This window comes from Protopterus annectens, chromosome 7.part0 (genome assembly GCF_019279795.1).
Source record: "Protopterus annectens isolate FY-2018-M chromosome 7.part0, PAN1.0, whole genome shotgun sequence".
Classification (NCBI taxonomy): domain Eukaryota; kingdom Metazoa; phylum Chordata; order Ceratodontiformes; family Protopteridae; genus Protopterus; species Protopterus annectens.
In genome coordinates this window covers 528,775,622-528,798,204 of record NC_056739.1, presented here as the reverse complement: position 1 = coordinate 528,798,204, position 22,583 = coordinate 528,775,622, and positions in this window count along the sequence as shown.

The following is a 22,583-nucleotide window of genomic DNA, read 5'->3' as shown; positions in this document are numbered from 1 at the left end:
GATAAACTATCCTTTCCCAAACTAAGTCATTCACAACATAATCTATTAGTTAGCCCTATAACTTTAAATGAAATAAAGTTAGCTATCAAAAATCTCATACCCAACAAGGCGCCAGGACCCAGTGGTGAATGTTTCCATATTTTCAATGATCAACTTATTAAAATTCTTCTTAACCTCTACAACTACATCATCTTAAAGGGGATTACTGATAAATATTTGAACAACTCTAAAACAATCCTTATCTTGAAACCTAATTCTGACAAGCATAACCCTTTTAGCTACAGACCCATTGCTCCCATTAATATAGATATAAAAACGTTGACCTCCATCTTAGTGAGTAGAATGCAGAAGGTTCTAGCTTCAATTATTTCCTCTGATCAAATAGGTTTCATGAAACAATGACAGCTATGTGATAATACTCTTACTTTAGACACAGTAATGTTATTTTTTAAAAATGATAACCATCCAAGATACGCCCTCATGCTTGATGCCACTAAAGCGTTTGACAATGTGGATCTAAATTTCTTATATCTAACCATGCAATACTTCAACTTCCCTGTTTTTATGATTAACACTATTAGAATGCTTTACAACAATGCTTCTACCTCCCTGTACATCAATAAAACAATGTCTCAACCTATTAAAATTATTAATGGAACTAGACAGGGCTGCCCCCTTTCACCATATCTTTTTAATATTTATCGTGAAACTCTCCTTCTATTCATTAGCCAAAAAACATATCATCATATATCAAGAGTTTTTAACATTAAGATAAAATATTCAGCATTTGCAGATGATTTAAATATTTACTTTGATCTCCATAAAATTTTTAAATCAATAAGTTTCTTTTCCACTGTTGCTAACTATAAACTAAATCCCACAAAATCTTCTATTTTCCCAATAAATCCTCATAAACACCTGGAATCCTACTTCCCCCTGTCTGACATACTTGTTAAATATTCAATCACATATCTAGGAATAAACTTTATGCACTCACATCAGGATTTAATGAAAGTTAACTTGTGTAGAGTCTGGCAACAAATCAACAACAACCTATCCAGATAGAAAAATATCAATTTATCCTTACTGTCAAAAACTGGTATTGCTAAAATGAACATTCTCCCCAAGATATTATTTCATCTAAACTCAATAAACTTAAATGTACCCAAAAATGTTTCTAATAAAATGGAAACTACCATCTCAGAATTCCTCTGGTTCCCTAAATCAACTAGAATCTCTTATAAAAAATTAATACTTCCAAAAGAAAAAGGTGGATTGAGCCTCCCCGATTTTAGTCTTTACTATAATATGATAAATGCAAGCCGTTTAATTCAAACTGTGAACTATGAACCCTTGGTTGATACATGGACCCCAGTCTGGGTCAAAATCTGGTGCAAGTATATACAATCACTCAAATTAAGCCCTCACTCTATCCCATATTTAATGCTTGACAGTGAATACAAATCTAAAATTCTACCTACATTAAAAAATAAAATTAATATCTTTCAAGCATTGCTACATTCTATTAATCTATAGGATACTCTTCTTGTTCTCCAACCAATTCACCTAAACCCAAATATAAAAATTAATAATAAAATGATAGACCTATCTAGCCTTCCTATAATTAAAATTTCCACGGTATGGCATTTTTACCATTCCAAGAACTTTGCTGCTGTTAAAGAACTTTTTGGGGCCCCAAATAGCTATGATCCCATGTTAAGACAACTTAATTTATTAATAAAACAAAAATTTGCAAACACCAAAGTGAGTGAACAAGACGTAACTGTAGCACAATCAATTATCAAAATCCTTTCCCTTAGGAACAAAATGATATCTCATGCCTACACGCTCTTGTCCAACCCAGAATTGTTGGACATACTCCATCTTAGCAAAACCAAATCTATTCGAGCTTAATTTATTTTTTAGAGCTACACGCTCTAGGGATATAAACCTCAACACAACAATGAATAACATTGCCTTCGGGCAGATAGCTCAGTACCAACCTATGAACCTATGAACCTATCAAATATCAACAATCACTTTTATACTCCAATTACTGGGATGACATTCAAGGTGAAATTTCTACTGAGTCCAAATATGAAGCTATTTGGAATACCATCAATCTAACCCCTTTCAAGAATTTGATTTATACCCAACTTATAATAAAAAATAACTCCTACTATACTCCTGCATTTCTATTAAAATTTGGATACAACTAAGACCTGACATGTCCTTTCTGTTCCCTCCAGTATGCAGATTTACTCCACATTTTTGGAGTTGCAAAAATATATATAAATTATGGTGCTCTCTTAGAGCTCAACTGGAAAAAATGGGGTACAAGAAGACCACCTTTTCCTGGCAAACACAATCCTGAATATTATTCCTAAACCTATAACAGGTATTTGGAGACACATCTTAATAACTATGTGTGTTCTTCTCAAATACTTTATAACTAAGAACTGGACAAATCCCTCAGTAATCTCTTGGGAGAATTTTAAAACTATGGCTATTAAATATATATCTGCACATAAATTTTGCTCTAACAGTAAAAAGAAAAAAAAGACTATTTCCAGAAATACTGTTCCAGTCTGTTTAAATTAATTCTATCAAAATAATTGCTATACAACAATCACTACTATTAACAGAATCTGTGAAGACCTTTGTGTTCGTACTTTTCAGTCCTATAACAAATTAATTCCGATAATAATCTATTGTCAATCACACTAGTATAATGTCCCTTTACACATTTGTTAAGGTATCCAAGTTGTAAATAGCTGTAAATATTGTGAATAGTGTTCTCTCACAATATACCCCATTTTTCTTCTTTATTCTACTCATTAATCAAACTTACATTCTTTCCTCTAACAATCGCTAATTCTCCTTTTAAATGTAGACAAATTATATATTTTCTTGTATCTTTTCTTAGTTTCTTATAAGGGGGTATCTTCACTACTTTGTATCCCTAAGGTTCATATTTTGATACAGCTACCATGGGTGTTTAGGATAGAAGTATTTCCTTTATCACCTATTATTTTTTATTTTATTTTTTTTATTTTATTTTTTGCTATGATGGACTATGTCTGCTTGTTATATGGTTGCAATCCTTTTGTATAGCAAGAGTGATAACTGTATATAATGTATTATGTTGTCTCTTGATATGTTTCTGTTTTTTCTGTTATAAATCTTGCAAAACTAATAAAAATTATATTTGAAAAAAAAAAGTGATGTCATCCAGGCTAACCCAACAGTAAAATGTGATATTGATTTAAGAACTCTGTCAAAGAGAGACTGTGCATTTTGTATTTTGTCGTGGACCTAGCAAGAACATCCACTCATCATCATCATCTGCACTTGCCTGTCTGTAAGTAAGATTTAGGGCATATCATCTCTCTTAGATATAGATAAGAATATAATAAAGATTAGTTTAGATATTTAATGAATTTATATGAGACTGTCTTGCAATGCTGTTTTAAAATATTTCCTGTGATTTTGATCTCTGAAGTTACTGTGTTGAGTTACTGAGTATTGTCTTGTTCTTTTATTATTTATTATTAAATATATTTAAACCTATCTTTGTGGCTGATATTTGTGAGACATGTTTAAGCTCTCACAGTACTGGCATATGTATTTGGTGACACTGTACAGGCCACGCCTAATAGCCTGGTGCTTGGTCAAGACTATCATTTGGATTAATAGTGACATTACACTGTAAGATTGGATACCCTTTGTAAGGGCCTTATAGTAGCTGATAAGTAAGAGTTGGCTGGTAGCAGCTGAAACTACCTTATACCCTGGGCAGAAGGGGGCATAGCTAGTAAACCTGTGCCACCCTTCCCCGGGTGAGTTTGTGTGTGTGTGTGTGTGTGTGTGTGTGTGTGTGTGTGTGTGTGTGTGTGTGTGTGTGTGTGTGTGTGTGTGTCAGCTACTTGGGCAGGAACATGAAGCACTGGTTGGACAGGGAGGGTGCTGGAGGTTTTGGCTTGGCCACTCAGCTGAGATCTCAACCCTATAGCTGTGCCAGTGAGGAGTCTTATCAGGGATCTGGAGAAAGAGGGAGAAACCAACCCCAGACTGATTGTGATCTCTGTGTGCCCTTAAGGAAAATTGCACTTTACTGTGTGTGTACTTGTCATCCTCCTAGTGTGTACGTCCCATAGCTGTTGCCAGTGGTGAGGATTGAGGCTCCTTGATTACTGAGCCAGTGCAGGGGTGTCACAACATAAGTTTGAGTTTCAGACTTCATATCCTTCAGAAAAATCGAAGCTAATGCAAATCATGTTATTCTTCCAACTTTTATAGTTTATATGAGTAATATTTAAAATCTGTCCCTATTTCTGGATCTTGATCCCCATTATTTTAAGCTTTCTCCAGATTTCTTTCTATAAGAGGTTGAAAGTTATGCCCTTAAATTGTAATAAGTGTCTAAATATTGTGATTTTTTTTTTACATTTAGTATGTGTGGTATTTGTATTTTCCAGAACAATGCACACAGTTTGTTTGACAGTAAGTCCTGCTAGCTGATCCTCAGTTTCACTTCTGAAAGCAGTAATTCCATTGTAAAATCATCTATCTTATGACACTTTTTAAAATTGTTTGATCATTTAGTCAGCATTTTAAACCAAATCTTTCTATAGGTTAAGCATGGGGAGGTTGAGAGTGGTACTCCATTATCAAAATAGCTAATGGCTTAAAGACTCTTGAAGTCATACATGCTTACGGATGAAAATACTTATTGATTTTGTTTGTTGGAGGTGATAATGAACTTCTGTCTTTTAACCTTTGCTCTGCTTTGACTCATTGCTGTTTATTTGGTATTTCTTCTTTTGAGCTAAAGTTGTATGCCTGTATTGTTTGTGAAAGACTTTTTTTCAGTGTTGTCAATCCGGAATGTTTATTCCCCATTTTGATGTAATACCACAGAGTGGACTTAAAATTGGTGACAGCTGAGGCAAAGATAAATTAAATTTTTTGGGGGGTGGTGGTGGTTTATAAAGTCTCAGAGTTATTAAGATCAGAGTCTTTCAAAAGATGTAAAATCCTTAAAAGGACCAGTGAAGTTGCATATTTTGTCTGACAGTCATTGAAATCAATTTCTGATTTACAATGTGCAAACCTTATTGCCTGACTGGTACACATGATCATTTACATGATAGTTATTCCCTTTTCTTCACGTATGTTTTTTTTCAAATCACTGTGCAGTGTTGTGGAAATACCCTGTAAAAGGCATCAAAATAAATATGCAGTCTAAAAAAATATCTGCCTGTTTTATGCATAGATTTTGTATGCCTTTTGTAAAGCAAAGTAATGTCTAATGAAATAATGGCTTTATATAGTATTGTGTTATTGAATAATACTCAATAAATCAACTGTTTGCCAAAAACTGGTAACACATCTCTGATATTCTCCATAGTAAATGGATTATAATTGTTGACAGCCACTCAGGCATATTACATACATTGTTTATCTGCTCTTTTACTTTGACATCCTTTCCAAGTAAGCCATACTTTCTCTTATCAAATTCAGATATCTAAATTGCTTATAGTTACATATAGGAGCACATTCTTTCTTTTCTTCAGGGATATTTGTTGAAATTTAATAAAGAATTCTTTAAAATTCTTGCTCCTTTTATTAATGAACTGTGACATGTTCACTGATATATTTGCTATGTTCCTAATAATATTAGGCATACTCAATAGTCTCCAGTCATTGATAATCTTTTTAATGTTTGGACTATCTGCCATACATGGTCAAACCATTACTATTATCTCATCTTCTATTTTTTTTAAAAACTTTGTTATCCAATTCATACTACAGGGACAATGTTGTCCCCTCTCTGCATTATGTACTTTTAAAGCAGGCTTACAGGCAATCCATTCAGTCTGACATTTTTTTCTTTATTATAGTTGAGACATTTTTTCTTTATTACAGCTGAAAAAAATTATTAAATATCTGTCATAACAGGATATTGAAAAATGAGGTTTATGAACAAACCAATTTGTCCAGAGACATCTTCAGTGTTCGGGGGTCAAGGGGAGTTGAAAAGAGGGGGAGGCTTGTTGTGGGGAGGGACATTAAGGTAGTAAGCAAGGGTAGGTTTGGGTAGAGTTTGAGAGGTGGAGGATTAATTTAGTATGTGGAAAATATGGAGGAAGTGAGGTAGATGAGGGTGGGTCTTAGAGGTTTTTATGCAAGTGTAACTGGGAAGGGGATCCGTTTTAGGATTGATCTTGCTGAAGCAAGTGCTATGTCTTAGAAGACCTGTAGGTATTCCAGAGATCAGATAGGCCTCAGGTTAATGGTAGTGGATGGTGCTTACTGGGGAGTTCTGTTTTTTTGTTTCTTCTTCTTGCTGGAGGGCAACTGTGTGATTTTATGATATTAATGTTTTAATGGTCTATAGATCCTGGAAAGAGGGTGATACAATGAGGGCTTTCAGTTTCTTGTTATTAACTAGTTACTGGTCAGGTTAGGTTCAGATAGGTATTGTCCTTGCACATGTTGCTGTACATTCAAGTTTGGGGTTTGTTGGAGTTGCTGCTTTTGAGCAATGCTGAGTCTCTTCCTGGCTCCAGTGGCTGCATGGGTTGTTTGTGGTTGGTTCACTGTTGTCAGTGGGTGCCCAGAGTGGTTTGGCATCTCAGACAGTTGAGTCATCCACTCTGTTCATGGCTTTCATTTGGGGGGGTGTCGACTCAGTTTGTGGTGTGTTCCTGTGTCATCACTTTCTTTCTTTCTTAGGTAGGGATGCCTTTATCAGCTGCATTTGTCTGGCATGATAATTGTGGTTGTGCACTGCTTGCACTAATATGTTTACAAAGGAAACTGAAGCTATTGCTCTCAGTTGTTGCATTTAGCTCATTAGTAGATAGTGGTGTGTTTATGGGCTGGGAAATGCCTGTGAATAATGGCCATTAGCTGTGCATGTGCAAAGTGCGGTTGAAGGTCATAGGGGATGTTGTGCTGTCTTTTCTGTTCTAGTTAACCAGTTTCTGTTTCAGTAACATATAATTGATTTTTTTTCTCCCTTCCCATTGTTGTTTTCTTTCTTAGGATGATAAGACTGAAGCAAGAGTAGCAGTCAGGTAAGGGTGGGAGGAGGCATTAGGATTGTCATTGGTGAGGGTAGTGGGTCATAACAGCTCATTAGTAGATAGTGGTGTTTTCATGGGTTGGGAGATGCCTGCAAGTAATGGCTATTAACCATACATATGCATAGTGCAGTTAACAACCATAGGGGCTGTCATGCTGCCTTTTCTTTTTTTTGGTAGCATGTTCTATTCCACGGCATGTTTTTTTTTCCTCTGTCATTGGGTTTTTCATTGGGAGGTTGATATACTGGTTAAGGTGTTTACCTTATGGGCATAAGGTCCAGAGTTGAATTCTCACATGGGATAATTTGCTAGACTTAAAATACCCCACAAGGGCAATTAGACTATTATGAAACTATCTCTTGAATGCCATATATTTAGGTTGAGAAGTATGCTTATAAAGGGCATGCTTGCATGTGTGTAGCATGGTCAAAGATTTTTAGTAGACTTTGGGCAAATCATTTATTAGACTGTGGGGTTGGAGTTTGAAAGGGATTAATGTATATACTGGCAAACTCCTTTCAGATTCTAGTGTGTGTGTGTGTGTGTGTGTGTGTGTGTGTGTGTGTGTGTGTGTGTGTGTGTGTGTGTGTGTGTGTGTGTTTGTCTCTCTAAAGATGGCTGAGGTGAAGAACTTGCATCAGAGATGGGAGGCTATTATTGCACAGGTGGATGAGCTGTTCTGGGATTTTCCGAGCAGTAGAACTGTAGCGACTGAAGACCCTGGTAAGTCCAGAAGGAAAATGAGGTGGCAGGCAGTGCAGGCCAAGATTGTGGCCTGAAAAAAGTGGACATGGCAGTCAATGGATGCCTTTGTAGTGGAGGCTTCAACCACCGGAGCCATGAATGATCCAGTGACAGGTAATGATATGGTGTTTGCAGTTCTTGCAGGCATGTCAGACTTAGGGTGGTTTGGAAGCAGTTTGGGAATAGAGGGAGATGGATATCATCAGGAGTTTGGTTGTGTGGCTGGCAGCATGGAAGGTCCTAAAAGACTTGGGGAGGAGGAGCAGATGTGGGGTGAGGCATGTATTGGTGTCATTGATGGTTGAGATGGGGTTGTAAGAGGTGAGTTTGGATTTTGGAATTCAGCCAGGGAATTGGTTATCTGCACAGACCCTGGGCCAAGGGAGTGGGGCAGTCTTTTTAATCCCTCACATACCAGTTTCATTTAAGGAGAAAATCTGGAAGGGGTGTAGGTTGATATCTTTGAGTTAATTGATGCAGATGGGCTTCAGCTTTTGTTTGAGGAAGAAAATCCAAATAGCAAAGAACTTTTGGTGGCCCTATTGTTATTGGGGCAGAGGAGAGTAGGTAGATTGTGATCAAGAACATAGAAGAATTGGGTGTTAGGATTTGTATATGAAAGGGTGGTTTGTTTAGAGAAGAATGCTGCCTTTGCACTCCCTCTCCTGGTGTATTTTCTTACAATTCTAGAGGCACAACAACTATGGGTGGGCAGTGGTTGCTTATGGAATGATCAAAGGTTTCATAAGCAAAAAGCAGTTGATCAGTCATTATGTTGGGAAGTTAGGCAGCCTGACATATGGCTAGCCACCATGATGGATAGCTTTGCTGATGTTAGCAAAGGGGGTTAGTTGGGAGGGGAAAGGTTGGGAGTGTGTTGGACCTTTAATGCTGGGTGGTGCTCATGGGTAACGTGCAGGTTCCTGAACACTTGATAAAACTGTGCAGGAGCACATCCAGCAGTGCAGTGTGGTCTGCAGGAATGTAATACAGTCACATCAGCTTCATATTTGGCTGATTCAGGTGGGTTACCTGCTTCGTTTCAGGGATTTCAAAGCTTGTGAGTTAGAGGGAATTTTTGTGGGTGGGGGGTGTCCGTTTGAGGGTCAGCCAGGGGGATGCATTCTCCCATTAAGGTTCAGGCTTTGCAGCATATACTCTAGCAATCTCCTGATTTGTCACTTGAGTTAATTGATGGATTTACTCATAGGTTTTCTATTAAACTGAGGGTGGTGGGAGATGGAATAGTATATAAGTATTTGTGATCAGTCCAGGGGAGGGAAGATATCTTAGAGGGTTTGTTGGAGAAGGAACTGAAAACAAGAAGGTTACTAGGCCCTTTTGACAGTCCTCCCATTGACAATTTTAAGGTGTCAATATTGGGTCTGGTTCCAAAGAAGTTGGACGGGGAATTTCATTTGCTTCACCATTTGTCTCACCCTGAAAGAAGCTCTATTAATGATTTTACTTCAGTGGAAGACACCAAGGTCACTTATGCATTTTTGGATGATGCTGTGAAGATGATTCAGGGGTTTAAGGATCCATTGTTGGTGAAGGTGGACATCAAATCTGCATTTTGACTTTTACTAACTACTAACTGGATGATTTCTTTATAGTAGGCGAGGAGATTGTGGGAGCACAGGAAGGTATGTGTGAGTTTTTTGGTATGTGTGAGGAGCTGAGGGTTATTTTGGCTAAGCAGAAGTTGGAAGTCCCTGATAAGGCACAGCATTTTTTGGGTCTGCTAGTAGATGTGGAGCATGGGTTGTTTTGTTTACTGGCAGACAAGATACCCGTTTTGAAAGAAAAAGATTGGATGAGTGGTGTGTAAGGATAAGGTGCAGATTAGGGATGTTATGGAGCTTTTCGGACTTCTAAATTTTGCATGCTGGGCAGTTCATCCAGAGCATACTTTCTATAGGTCAGTGGCCTTTTTTTTGAAAGGGAGGAAAGTAAATATCACCGGGTACAGATTGCTAAGTTAGTGCAGGAAGATTTAGCACTATGGGTGTCATTCTTGCAGCAGTGTAATGGTCTTTCTTTTTGGCAGACAGATTGGGTTGATCATAGTGAATAGAAATTGTTTATGGATGCAGAGGGAGGTGTAAGAATGGGTGCATTTTTTGGGGAGTGGTTTGTGGCTCAGTGGCTGGCAGATTGGAAAGAGGAGTGTAAGAAGGATGTTGCCTTTTTTGATTTGATGCCAATTTGGGCCATATCTTTGGTGTGGCAGGAGTGGTTGAGGGGAAAGAGGGTTATTTTTTATTCAGAAAATATTTCAGTGGGTGGGCTTTGCAGGTGAAGACTGTGAAGTCTGAATTGTTGTTAGTATTATGGAAGTTGGTTTTGAAAAGTTTCTTAATTAACTTTTCTTTCACATGTGTGCATGTGGTGGGGGCTAGGAATGGGATTTATGACAGCCTGTCTTTATTTCAGTTTTCCAGGTTTCTATAGTTGTTTCCAGAGGCAGCGGAAGAGCAGAGGATATTTCCAGGTGAGGTATGGCACCTTGGGATAAGGTAGTCAGGCAGTTGGTGCAGCAGTGCAGTCTTGGGCAGCATCTACCAGCAAGGTGTATGATAGGTTATTATATAATTTTTATAAATTTATTTTACAGTTGCCTGAGGAGGAGGGAGTTTGATTAGAAGAACTATCATTGCTATATTTGGGTGGGGTTTTAGTGCAAGGAAAGGTAGTGCAGTCGGTCAAAATGGACTTGGCAGCTATCAGTATACTTATGTGGGTGGCTGGGCTGCAGGACTTTACTAAGTCTTTGGCAGTTTGGTGCATGTTGAGAGGATGGGGTAGAGTGACTGGTATGAATATGGATATGCAATGGCCTTTGAAAAGATAAGTTTTGAAAGTTTTATTGAAGGATTTGTCTTTGGTGGTTGGTGATTCAGTGGATTATACCTGGTGAGTGATGTTGTGTGGATGTATTTTGAAGTATTTAGGGTGTCAGAACTGTTACGGTCATTAGTTTGCACAGTGCATATTTAGTTACGTAGATCTAAAATGGATCAGTTAGGGAAGGCATGCAGATAGTTCTTGGGAAAGATAGGAATGATTGGATGTGTCCAGTGGGTTGTGCTGGGAGATTATTGCGAACCCATGTTTGAAGCCCTCAAGATTTAGTTTTTCGGTAGAGAGGGGGGTAAGGGGAAAATGAGTAATCAGTTCCTATATGTGATAAGAAGGGCTTTCCACTGTATGGGCTTTCTGGGATAGATGTTTTCCACTCATTCTTCTTGCATTGGTAGGGATTCGGATTTAGCGAGGGAAGGCAGATCAGTGGAAGCCATTAGGAGGTTGGGTCATTGGTCTTCAGATGCTTTTTTATCTTATATTAGATAATGGATTATCTTTTTTTTTTTTTTTTTTTTTTAGGTAAGGAGAGTTTTATCCTGGGTCATTTGTATATTCATTTGGCAGCAAAGAGGGCTGCTGTTAAGATTACTGGTGATCAATTGAGTTTGCATCAATTCAGGTGGATAGTCATGTGGCATGGTGTTAAGTAGCCTTAGCTGGATGCAGCTCATGGAGGAGTTTGCATCTGTGCAGTTGTGGATGGGACTTCCTCAGGTGTTGGTGGCATATTTGGCAGGTAATGACTTGGGAATAATTCCTAAGAAGCAGTTGGTGTATAAAATAAATGAGGATTTGGTTACGTTGAAGAGGTTATACCCAGGTATGTGCATTGTGTGGTCCGAGATAGTATCACATTTATGCTCGAGGAATGCTGCTAGTTTTATGGTGTTACAGAGAGCTTGGCAATTTATTAATTGCAGGTGGCCAAGGCAGCTGGTTGATTTGCGTATGCAGATGATAGAACATTGGGATTTTGATGACAGGGACCCGGTTTGATTTAGAGATATTGGAGTACACCTGACTGAGTTTGGTTTGGATCTTTTTAGTGTACATTTATGTTTGTTTTTGGAAGAATCAGTGAATGTTCTCCACTAAGATGAGGAACAGCCTGGTTCAAGCTGGTGGGTGGAAAAGAGGGGCAAGTGTGTCCCACTTCTGTTCCCCCTCTTGGATTTGGGTATTGATAAAAGGAATTTGGGGATTGGAAGTAAGCAGTGGGATGCTGCTTTGATTGTAAGAATAAGTGAGTGGTGGTGAGGACGCTGCTTATTCGGGCAAGGTGAGCAGGGATAAGCTGCACTGATGTATGGTTACGAGGATGTTCGTGTTGTCATTAAAAATTTGAAATTATGCAATAAAGTTATGTTATTTGAATTTAATATACGTCCTCAAATGCCATTTGGTGTAAAGTGTTTTATCTAATGGGATTGAGACCAATGAGGTTTGGGAACAAACCAACTGTCCAGAGACATCTTGAACATTCAGGGGTTAAGGGGAGTTGAAAATGGGGGGAAGGGACATTAAGGTAGGTAGCAAAGGCAGGTTTGGGTAGAGTTTGAGAGGTGGAGGGTTAATTTATTATAGGGAAAGTCTGGAGGAAGTAAGGTAGCTGTAGAGTGCAGCTTAGAGGTTTTTATGTGTGTGTAACTCGGATCAGTTTTAGGCATGATTTTGCTACCTGCCCTCCCTCCCCTTGTTTTGGTATATTTTGGTTTGTTTGGTTTTGAGGTTGGGACTTTTAGGTGGAAATGAGGGGCAGGTTTGTCCCTCTTCTGTTCCCGTCTTGGTGTTGGGTGTTGATGAAAGGAGTTTGGGAATGGAAGTGAGTGGTAGAATGCTGCTTTGATTGTAAGAATAAGTGAGTAGTGGTAAGGACAATGCTTATTCGAGCAGGGTGAGTGGGTATATGCTGCCCTAATGTATGGTTGCAAAGATGTTTACAGTGTGGTTATCAGGATGTTCATGTTGTGATGAAAAAATTTAAATTATGCAATAAATTTATGTTATTTGAATTTAATAAAGGTTGCTAAATGCTATTTAATGTGAAGTGTTTTATTGAAGGGGGGATCGAGACAACTTAATTTAAACACAGTAAATTGTCACAATTTGAGAATACTAGGCTTGTATTGCTATATGCTATTTTTATATTGAAAATGCACACAAAGAAAAAACAGCTAGAGTAAGCTGTTCCAATGACATGAAGTTCATAAAATTCCAATAACAAAATAGATGAAATTAGGTTAAAAGTACATTTAGAGATGCGTTTGGTACTTTTTTGTATCAGAGTATCAACATAATGTTATAAATATAAATATAGATGTTTTCTAAAAATAAATACCCCTGATATGTTACACTGCTGAGGACTGCTTTGAATAATAGTGGCAATGGTAATATTCAATAAATCATTGCATTAGTACAGCTGATCATGCAGTATTCTGTTCCACAGCTGTTAATGATTGCCAGCAAAGAGTCCATTCTTTTTCTCTATTCCAAGAATTTAAAGACAATACTAATGAGCATTGGTGTGGAATGCTAAGATTTTAGAGTGAAATTGTTGCCTAGCTGCAAAAAAGTAAAGCGCAACCCTTCTTTTTTTTGGTGTGCTGTTGAGTATATTGTCAGAGTCAGGTTGGGCTCCACATGGTAAGTGCTGGTGCCAGTTCTCCTCAAGGCATCTCTGTTTTAAATCTCACTGGGGATACATAATATGATCTACCAGTTCACAGATCATAGTAAGAGTGGATTAAATATGTCTATGAATACACATATATACATACACACACACACACACACACACACACACACACACACACACACACACACACACACACACACACACACACACACAAATTCTGATGCAGCTGGTAGCAGGAGAAAATGCTGGGAAGCACTGACACATGTTATTATTGTAATAAAATGGAACATACAATGGAACAAGTATATATGTAGACATGGAATGTAGGAGGACAAGGACACTCTAGTTAGACACATTTCAATAATTATATGATCAGCAACAGTTGAATATTAATATAAATACACTGCAATAAAATATAAAATTTAATATTACTCACTTATGCCTCAGATGCTGAAACAAATACAGTGCCATAATGTAAGTTCAAGCATTATTATACTAATCTGTCTTAGTCTAAACCATATGTGCCTATTTTATGCATAGATTTTATGTTCACTTCCGAATGAACATTCGCATGTAGTTCAATAATATGTTTTAATAATTCAGACCAATGAATAATAATTAATGGATCAACTATTGTCCATTAACTGGTAATGCATTTCTGATCTAATGTTCCCCACAGTAAATTTGCTGCTTGCGAATCTGCAGACATTGAATCAAATAATGGATCTCCAAATAAAATTATACTTAAACAGAGCAGAAATTCATGTCCTCCTGTTGTACTACCTTTATTTCTTACCAATAATTCAGCTAGTTGTTGACCAGTTGCAAAAATGTGTTCCCAGTCACATATGTTATACCTTTTGAACACTGTTTCCATCTAGCTGACTTAATTTGAATCACTTAATTTGAACATTCTTGAGAGGACATGTCTATCATGCAAATATTAATAACTGAATAAAATGGATACTGAAGATGCTGTTAGAATTTAAGCCTTGATCTATACCAATTTAGCTCTTCGTCATCCAACATATAATCTTAGGCTAACAATGTGAAGGAAACAGATGTTTATACTGCTTCAGGCACTATGTATTTACAAGACAGACAATTGTATTTGGAATTATCTTAAAGGTCCAAAGGCCCAAAGATTAGAAAACAGACTACCCTATGACTAGGATTTATTTCTAACAAAAATGTGTATGACTTACTAGTGAGTTGATTTTATTCCCTGTTTATTATGTTACTTTGTCATTATGATTTAAACAAAAACTAGATGTTTCTGAGTAAATAGAATGCTAACCCCATTTGAAATAAGCTGCTTACCTCTTTTTAACTTCTTTATTAAGGTTCAGAAAAATCTGTTAAGGTTTACCTGATGAAACAGCCCAAATGGCAATGTTTTATTTAAAAAAACAATAACCTAAAGCCCCAAAAATCATTCATTTATCTGTAAAAATCACTAATAATCCTCACTTTTATAACCATTACAACACCTATTTAATACTTAAACATCCCCACAGGATCCTTAACCCCCAGATTGTAGCTCCCAATACATTTGTACCCCTGTTTTCCTTCATTCTCCTCTGGCTATGAAACTAACCTGGATTATATTATACTTTTTGTACAATCAGCTAAGAACATGTCTCAAGCAACTTATTGGCAAAATTTGCTTGTTAACCATCATCTTGTTTGAGTGTGTGTATATGTATGTATATACACATATATGGAGATAGAAAGACAGGTGTTATGTAATTTATTGCTTCATGTATTTCATTGAGAGCTGAAATGCTGGTGTTTTTGTCAATGGTAGAGCTGGTAGAATTATGCAATGCTTGAACTTCATTACATCAACCGCTACATAATTCATGCGTTTCCCCTTTCTATGAGGCTGTGCAATCCTGGAGTTATTATATTTAATTTCCAGGGACTTGGGGGATGAGCACCCACATTAGGGGTGTATGGAGTGAACTCTGCCCATGTAAAGTTGTTGTTTGTTGTTTTACTTTTAGTAATTGCAAATATAGGCTATTTGGTTACATTTGCAATTACTTTTTTTGATTATTTTGGTGGTGATTAATGGTAATTGTCAATGAGTTTGTTCAATGTTTTGTATTTTGCATAAACTCACTTATTCATTATAAACATATTTTATATATGGAGTGACTTCTAATACTTGAATGGCCATATAATTGAATTTCAATTTCGTGAGATAAAAATCATGAAAAAGAAATACCCAAACATCGAATTATTCCCAGAGCAAGTACACAAATAATTTTCCAAATGTTAATAAAACACAAACTGGAGTAAATAAAACGCACCTAGGTGAGGTCCTATCCCCCACACACCATCCAATAGCCCCCCACACCCCCTAAACTACATATACCAACTCTGTGATCAGACTACAGTGTAGAAAAGGGTATGTAGGACAAATGTTTACTTGCCTTGGGAAAAATCCACTGTTTGGGTATTTCGTTTTCATGATTTTCGTCTTGCAAAAATGAAATTCTATGACATGGCCACTTGAGTATTAGAAGGGGATCAATATACATACATATATATGGGCACTTTCAAATTGTTCATTGCATCCTACGCTGTTGTGTGTGTGGCTCAGATGTGTCCATATAAATCAGTTATCTATGTCAGTTAACACAATTAAATTAATTTAAATAAAAATAAAATAAAATAAAGATTCTTAATTAGTGCATCTTTATTTACACTTCAGTAATCTCTTCTATAATATTATTATTCTAGGAAAACCTAATTTATTTTCCCTAAATGTGCAAGGTCAATATAAACTCTAACAATTTCTATAACAGGAATCATATGTTGAATGCTTTACATAGTTCCCTAACTCCAACTTGACTGCAAATAATTATTCAAGTATTTGACTGGTGAAAAAATATTTATTAGTCCCAGGAAATTTAATCTCATCATGAAGACAATATATATCAGCCAACTTCCATGATAGATTATGTGATGGGATTACTGAACGTATAAACACACATAACTGAACTACCAATAAATTCTTGGCTGGGGTGCCTTTTTTCTGAAGTCTGCATGTCCTCCCTGTGTGCATGTGAGTTTCTTCAGGATGCTCCAGTTTCATCCCACATTCCAAAAACACACAGTAGATGGATTAGACATTCTAAATTGGCCATAGATGTGAGTGTGTGTGCGAGGATATGGACAGACTACAGTGGCAGGGCTAGCCACCAGGTGCTGTAATCCTTGGCTCTAGATGATTGTCACTGTTGAAGTAACACCCCAACCCCATGTGCAAAACTGGAAAAAGGGGTTGTAGGTTGATGGATGGACTGCAAATTGTAATCTTCCACCTTCCTTTCAATATGGTATTTACAAATGTGAGGAGAAGATGATATTCTTCTAAAAGAGAAACCACTGTGCAACCTTAGTCTGGAATACTGTATTCAAATCTGAAGACTTTAACAGAAGATGGAAATCAAGTTTTTTTGGGATATTTTTAGTGCAAAATTTAAATAGAATCATAATTTAGAGACTATGGGAAAGATACGGAACACTCAGAATGTAGATAAAAGAGAAGGAACATACAGTACAGGTATGAAAGTTTTTAATTTTACTAATTGGTTTAGTGACCCTAGTCTATAAAATATTTACAGTTAGGCTGCATGCTATGCCAAGCTTCTAAATGTAGACAATTTTGAGAGAGCGAGAACATCTGTGAGCCCCCCAAACCCTGATTGCATACTACGAAAATGATGAATTGTGTAAATCCTCATGGTATGTGCATACATTACATTAACTCAAAAAAAAAAATAATAAAAAAAAAAGAAACCTGCTATACTCCGAATTTGTGGAATCTGTCATCATAATGGTACTGTGATCTAGAATCCAAACATATGGTAGTAAGAAAATTATATCTGCAAAACCACATCCATATAATATGTGTGTGTGTGTGTGTGTGTGTGTGTGTGTGTGTGTGTGTGTGTGTGTGTGTGTGTGTGTGTGTGTGTGTGTATTCCTGTGACTGTGTCTGTTGTCCCCCTGCAACTGTATATCAGTGTATACAAGTACATCATGACAATATATTATTAAACAAAACACATTTTTCCAGTCTGTCCTGAAATCCACCTTACAGTGATTCCCTTCCCAAAAGATGTATGTCACTTAACCTGGCCCATGTACATGTATCATTATTACAAATGCCTAATCATGTTTCTGACTCCAGTGATTATATTTCCATTCCTCTCATGTCTCCAGTACATCACTGTTCTGTCTGTTGTTGCAGCAGGAGAGTTCATTGACAGACACACAGGCATGTTTACCAGCTTTCACCAAACACATCAGGGGTCATCTGTGGGCTTACAAGGTACCATTTTAGAAAAAGCCAGTGGTAATAATTGTGAATTTACTGACACATATTTTAAGGATAAACTTTTATATAAAGAAGCCATCTATATTCTTAAATTTGATACTGTTATACCTAATGGTATGAATTTTGAAATTAATTTGAGAGTTCTTCTTTATTAATGCTTGTGATTTTCTCTAATTGAATTTTTATTGAATAATTGATTGAGCTATTTATATGGACTATTTTTTGGGTGTGTATTCTCCTTTTAAGGCATTCCAGCCGAGATGTCAGAGAGTTAAGAGAGTGAATAAAATACTTTTGGATTCTACTGGGTTATTGGTCTTTTGGTTGTTTTTCTGTTTTATTTTATTTTGTTTTAGTTGTGTATTATTATGTTTACCAGTCTAACCTCACGTTCACATCATCCACTGCAAGACTAAGTCAGATATACAGTATAGTCCTACAGTTAAAATTTGCATATGCTGTGCTGATCAGACAGTATCAGACTCCATGACTATTTCTATTAATTTTGGCAAGGCTCTGAGTACACTAAGCATATATAATAGGATGCATTCTGAAACAAGTTCTGAGCAGTAACCATCAAGAGACAATTGCTTTAACTTATGCAGACTCTGTCCATGTCTGTAGTTATCGATGGGGGGGGGGTTAACTGAAGGTATCAGGGTAACATAAACATTGCAATAAATATCTTCTGCTTTATTATCACTATCATTTGAAATCTGGTCCCAGGTAAGCTCTCCAGGCAAAATACTCTTTTCTGGGGTGACTTGGAAGGACTCTGTAGTTTTCTGTTTTTGTTATTCATTTATTCATGTTTTAAATTGACCACACTAATCATACTAGAGCTATAGCATATTTTTAGGTGAGACCTAAGGTGATATTTATACCGACCAGGGAAATTCTCCTAGTCATTTTGAAGAGGGCCCTGGAGGGTGGTTCCTGTTGGGAGTATGGAATAAATGATCAAATAGTAGATAATATGCAACTCAACACCGTAAAACTCCACTGCCAATCATGAGCAGACAGGTGATCCGCTGTGGCGACCCCTAACCGGGAAAAGTCGAAAGAAGAAGAAGAAGAAGATAGTATGATGGAGGTGGAAGACAACAGACCAGATACTGTATACAGTAATATGGTGAATGTTTATACCCATGGAGAAAACATGATTGGACAATAGTTTTGGATATTACAGTGACTATTATAATCTTTAGTACACTTACCTTATAATTATGATTTGGGAGAGTGAAAGAAATAGCATCTTATTATGATCATCTGAAAGGCTACTTTTCTGCATGAGGTGGTAAATGTAGGGAAAGATTGTGGAAAATGCAAATACAAGACATATGGGAAAAAGATTATTCACAAAGAGAATGTGTGTGAAGGAATGCTTTACATGCAAATGGTGCATTTTTAATATACTATCCTTTGCAGTTGGAAGAAGAGCAAACACACTATATCTCTTGGTAGCAATAATGGAAGTATGACAGTAGAAAGCACTGTAAAACAAAATTATACTGAAACTGTTCAAAAGGTTTCAGATTATGAAAGTGAATATGTTTGTAACAATTCTATCACATTGGAATTGATGACTGAAGGGGGGAGCTTATCTTTTTTTTTTTCAAAATGAAAATAATATGCTGTACTAATCCTGGGTGCAGAGATCAATGTGAAAAGCAGCGTGAAAAGAAGAAGGGAGGGAGGGGTTCACTAGAAAATGGAAAGTTGTATCAGTGATAAAGTGATGCAAAGCTAGAAAAAAGGAAAAAGTGTAAGAAATCATTGCTCTTATATTTTTATCTTTGAATTCTAATATAACAAAGACCATTGCAAGAAGTTCTATAACCTGCTTGAAGAAATTAAATGTGGATTTCTTCTTGAAACTGTTACATATATATTGTGCTTAGAAAGAAAACATTTCGATTAATTTGAACAGTGACGTGATTTGGCAGCTTCGCTTATTGGAATGCACAGGTGTGATGCTTTTAATAAGGGTGGGGTTAAATTGAAAGTTTTGTACTAATCAGGGAAGATAATTGCAACTATTTGTACAATGGAAATTTCATGAGAATCATTAATCTATATACAGCCACAAAAGATAAAGAAAGAACAAAAGTTTTTTTTTCACCATTAGAAAAATATCTAATCATTAAAAGGGGTATTACGTGTGGGTGATTTTTTTTATTTGTTGTCTGGAAAGGGGAAGGAATGCTAAAACTGATGGAAATTTTAAGAAAATTTTAAAAAGAACAAAACTGTGTCAGAAAGAAAACTCTTACTCAAAGGAAAGTACTGTTAGCAAAATGGATTTTTATACAAGGTGAAATGCTGGGAGAGGGGGAAGTTTTTAGTAGGATATGTATGGTTTTCAGAACACAGAGCAATATCATTGTACTTTAGCTGTGGTAAGTATCAGTATAAAGGGTACGCTACAAGTGCTTGAGTCCAAAGTACTCAAAAATCAACATCTCGCAGCCAAGGACTTGAGGACTCTGTAGCTCTGCTAGTCTGTTGCTCATGAGTTCAGGCAAGCAGCCATGAGGATAGAACACTGCTTGCAGCTAAATTAAAAATATTAGTTGATGCAAGCAGCTCTGGGGAAGGAGCTGGAGGGGGAGGTTTAGGGTTAGGAAGTGGGAGAGAGGTTTTAGGGTTAGGGAGTGGATTAGAGGATTTACCGTTAGGGAGTGAGAGGGATGGTTTAGGGTTAGGGAGTAAGAGGGAAGATTTAGGGCTAGGGAATGGGAGGGATGGTTTAAGATAAGGGAGTGGGAGAGATGGTTTAGGGTTAGGGAGCGGACAGGGAATTTCTGATTTAGGTAGTGACTGTGGAATTTAGGTTTAGCGATATGAGTTGGAGTTTTAGGTTTAGGGAGCTGGAAGGATGTTTTAGGGTTAGGAATTGATCAGGAATTTTGGTTTAGGGAGAGGGTTGGAATTTTAGGTTTGGGGAATGATCAGAAACTTTAGGGTTTGGGTGGGGAAGTAAAAGTTAAAGGTAATAGACCAAGGAATTGGGTTGGGAATATGGTGGGGATTTTAGAGTTATGTTTTAGATTATGGCACGGGTATGTACTTTATAGGATTAGGTGTTTGGGTGGCTATGGAGAAATGGGAGATTGTGCTAGTGGGAGTTAGTGCACTTGCTTTTTTTAAACACCATTATTGTTCAGTAATTATCACTTAAGACATAGACATCCATATATTTCTATAAAAGAAAACAAACTCTGTTAACATCCTCAGGGATTCAATAATGCTTACACTAAGTGTACAATAAGTGTACACCATTCTGAGTGAACAGACAATGCAGGCATAACTCACACTTTCTTCCTCCGAATTTTAGTTTTCCTACTGATTTTCTTGAAGCTTTAAATATTTACAGGGATTCATAAAAGTTACCACAAAGTATAGACTCCTTGCACACCGAGTGCAATCTTTCTGAGTGACTAGGAAGGGCAAAAAATGTGCTAGGGATGTTCTTGAATACATATCATGCACACTTAGGGCCAGATTCATGAAGGCTTGCATGGAGTCTAAGAGTAGAGTAAGACTCCATCCAGCCAACATGTCTGCCGAGCGATCCAGGAACAGCCGGCAGGGGTGTGCAAGAGAGCTCCTAAAATGACTCTTGCACGGACAGTGTTAGTTTATGCAAATTACCTCATTTGCTGCTGAAAGCTATGCAAATGAGGTAAATTTGTGATCCAGGAAACACTAACCTGTCCGAGTAAGAGTTGTGTTATTTGTAGAAATGTACTTGATTGGCAACTAAGTACCGTTCTTCAAATAGCAAAACGGAGCTATGACAGCTCCAAATAAAGGATGCATCCAGTTGAGGAAGCATGCCAATGGCCAAATATACAGCCATTGGCATTTTTATCTGTTGCAAAATAATAAAAAAAATGTTTTTTTTTCCTCAATCTCCGATGTTTAAGCGTAGAGCAGCGCAGCGCCACGCATACCTGCGGCACTCTAAAAACCCTAAAAACAAAAAATAAAAGCCACAAATAGGTATTTTAATCACAATATTCATCTGCCATGCAGGTGAATGGCAGGCTGAAGACAACATGGCTACTGAGTAGTGGTTGCTAAGGGGGGAAGCTCAGTCTGAGAGATGTAACCAAGCATTAGTAGGCAATCCTATGCAAATGAGTATAAGGATAGTGAATCCCAAATTTCCCTGCCATGTGAACCATGTCCCTAGAGTGTAAGAGTAGGATTAGGGGAGTAACAGAGTAGAAGATAGGTGACAGCATGAGGGGGTATGTATTAAAAAGACTTTAAGCTTATTGGAGCAGAGTGGCATGTGTTTGCTGTGAGTTACTCAGGACTGGAAGAGGCATGTCTACAGTTGTCTAAACTGAAAAGCAGAAACCGAAGGTGTACGCCGTGGCTATCACTGAAGTTTCTTGCAAAGCTGCTTACACTGTGTGCGCGCATGTGCACGCCAGTAAACCCGTCTAAGCCTGTGTGCACGTGTGTGCGCCCGTGTAAGCCTGTGTAAGGCCGTCTAAGCCTGTATGCATGAATGTGCACTCGCCTAAGCCTGTGTAAGCCTGTGTAAGCCTGTGAGCGCACGTGTGTGGCCGTGTGCGCATGTTTGTGCTTGTTTGCATGGCGCTGCCCCCTGTGGAAACAGAAATGGGAAAAGGAAGGAAAGGAAGTAGTAGGAAGTTAACCAAGGAGAACTAGCAGAGCTGCCAGGTGAAATCAATCAGAATCAGCCAATTACACAGGCAGTACACTAGCCCAGCCCAACCCAGCACTTAAAACTCCCCAAACAACATTCCCCCATGTTTTTCTCAGAAACACTGCAGCACTGCAGTCTACAAAGAGAAGTGAAAATTTAAAAAGCCTAACTGAGACAGAAAAATGTTTGGGGATGCCATTGCTATTATAA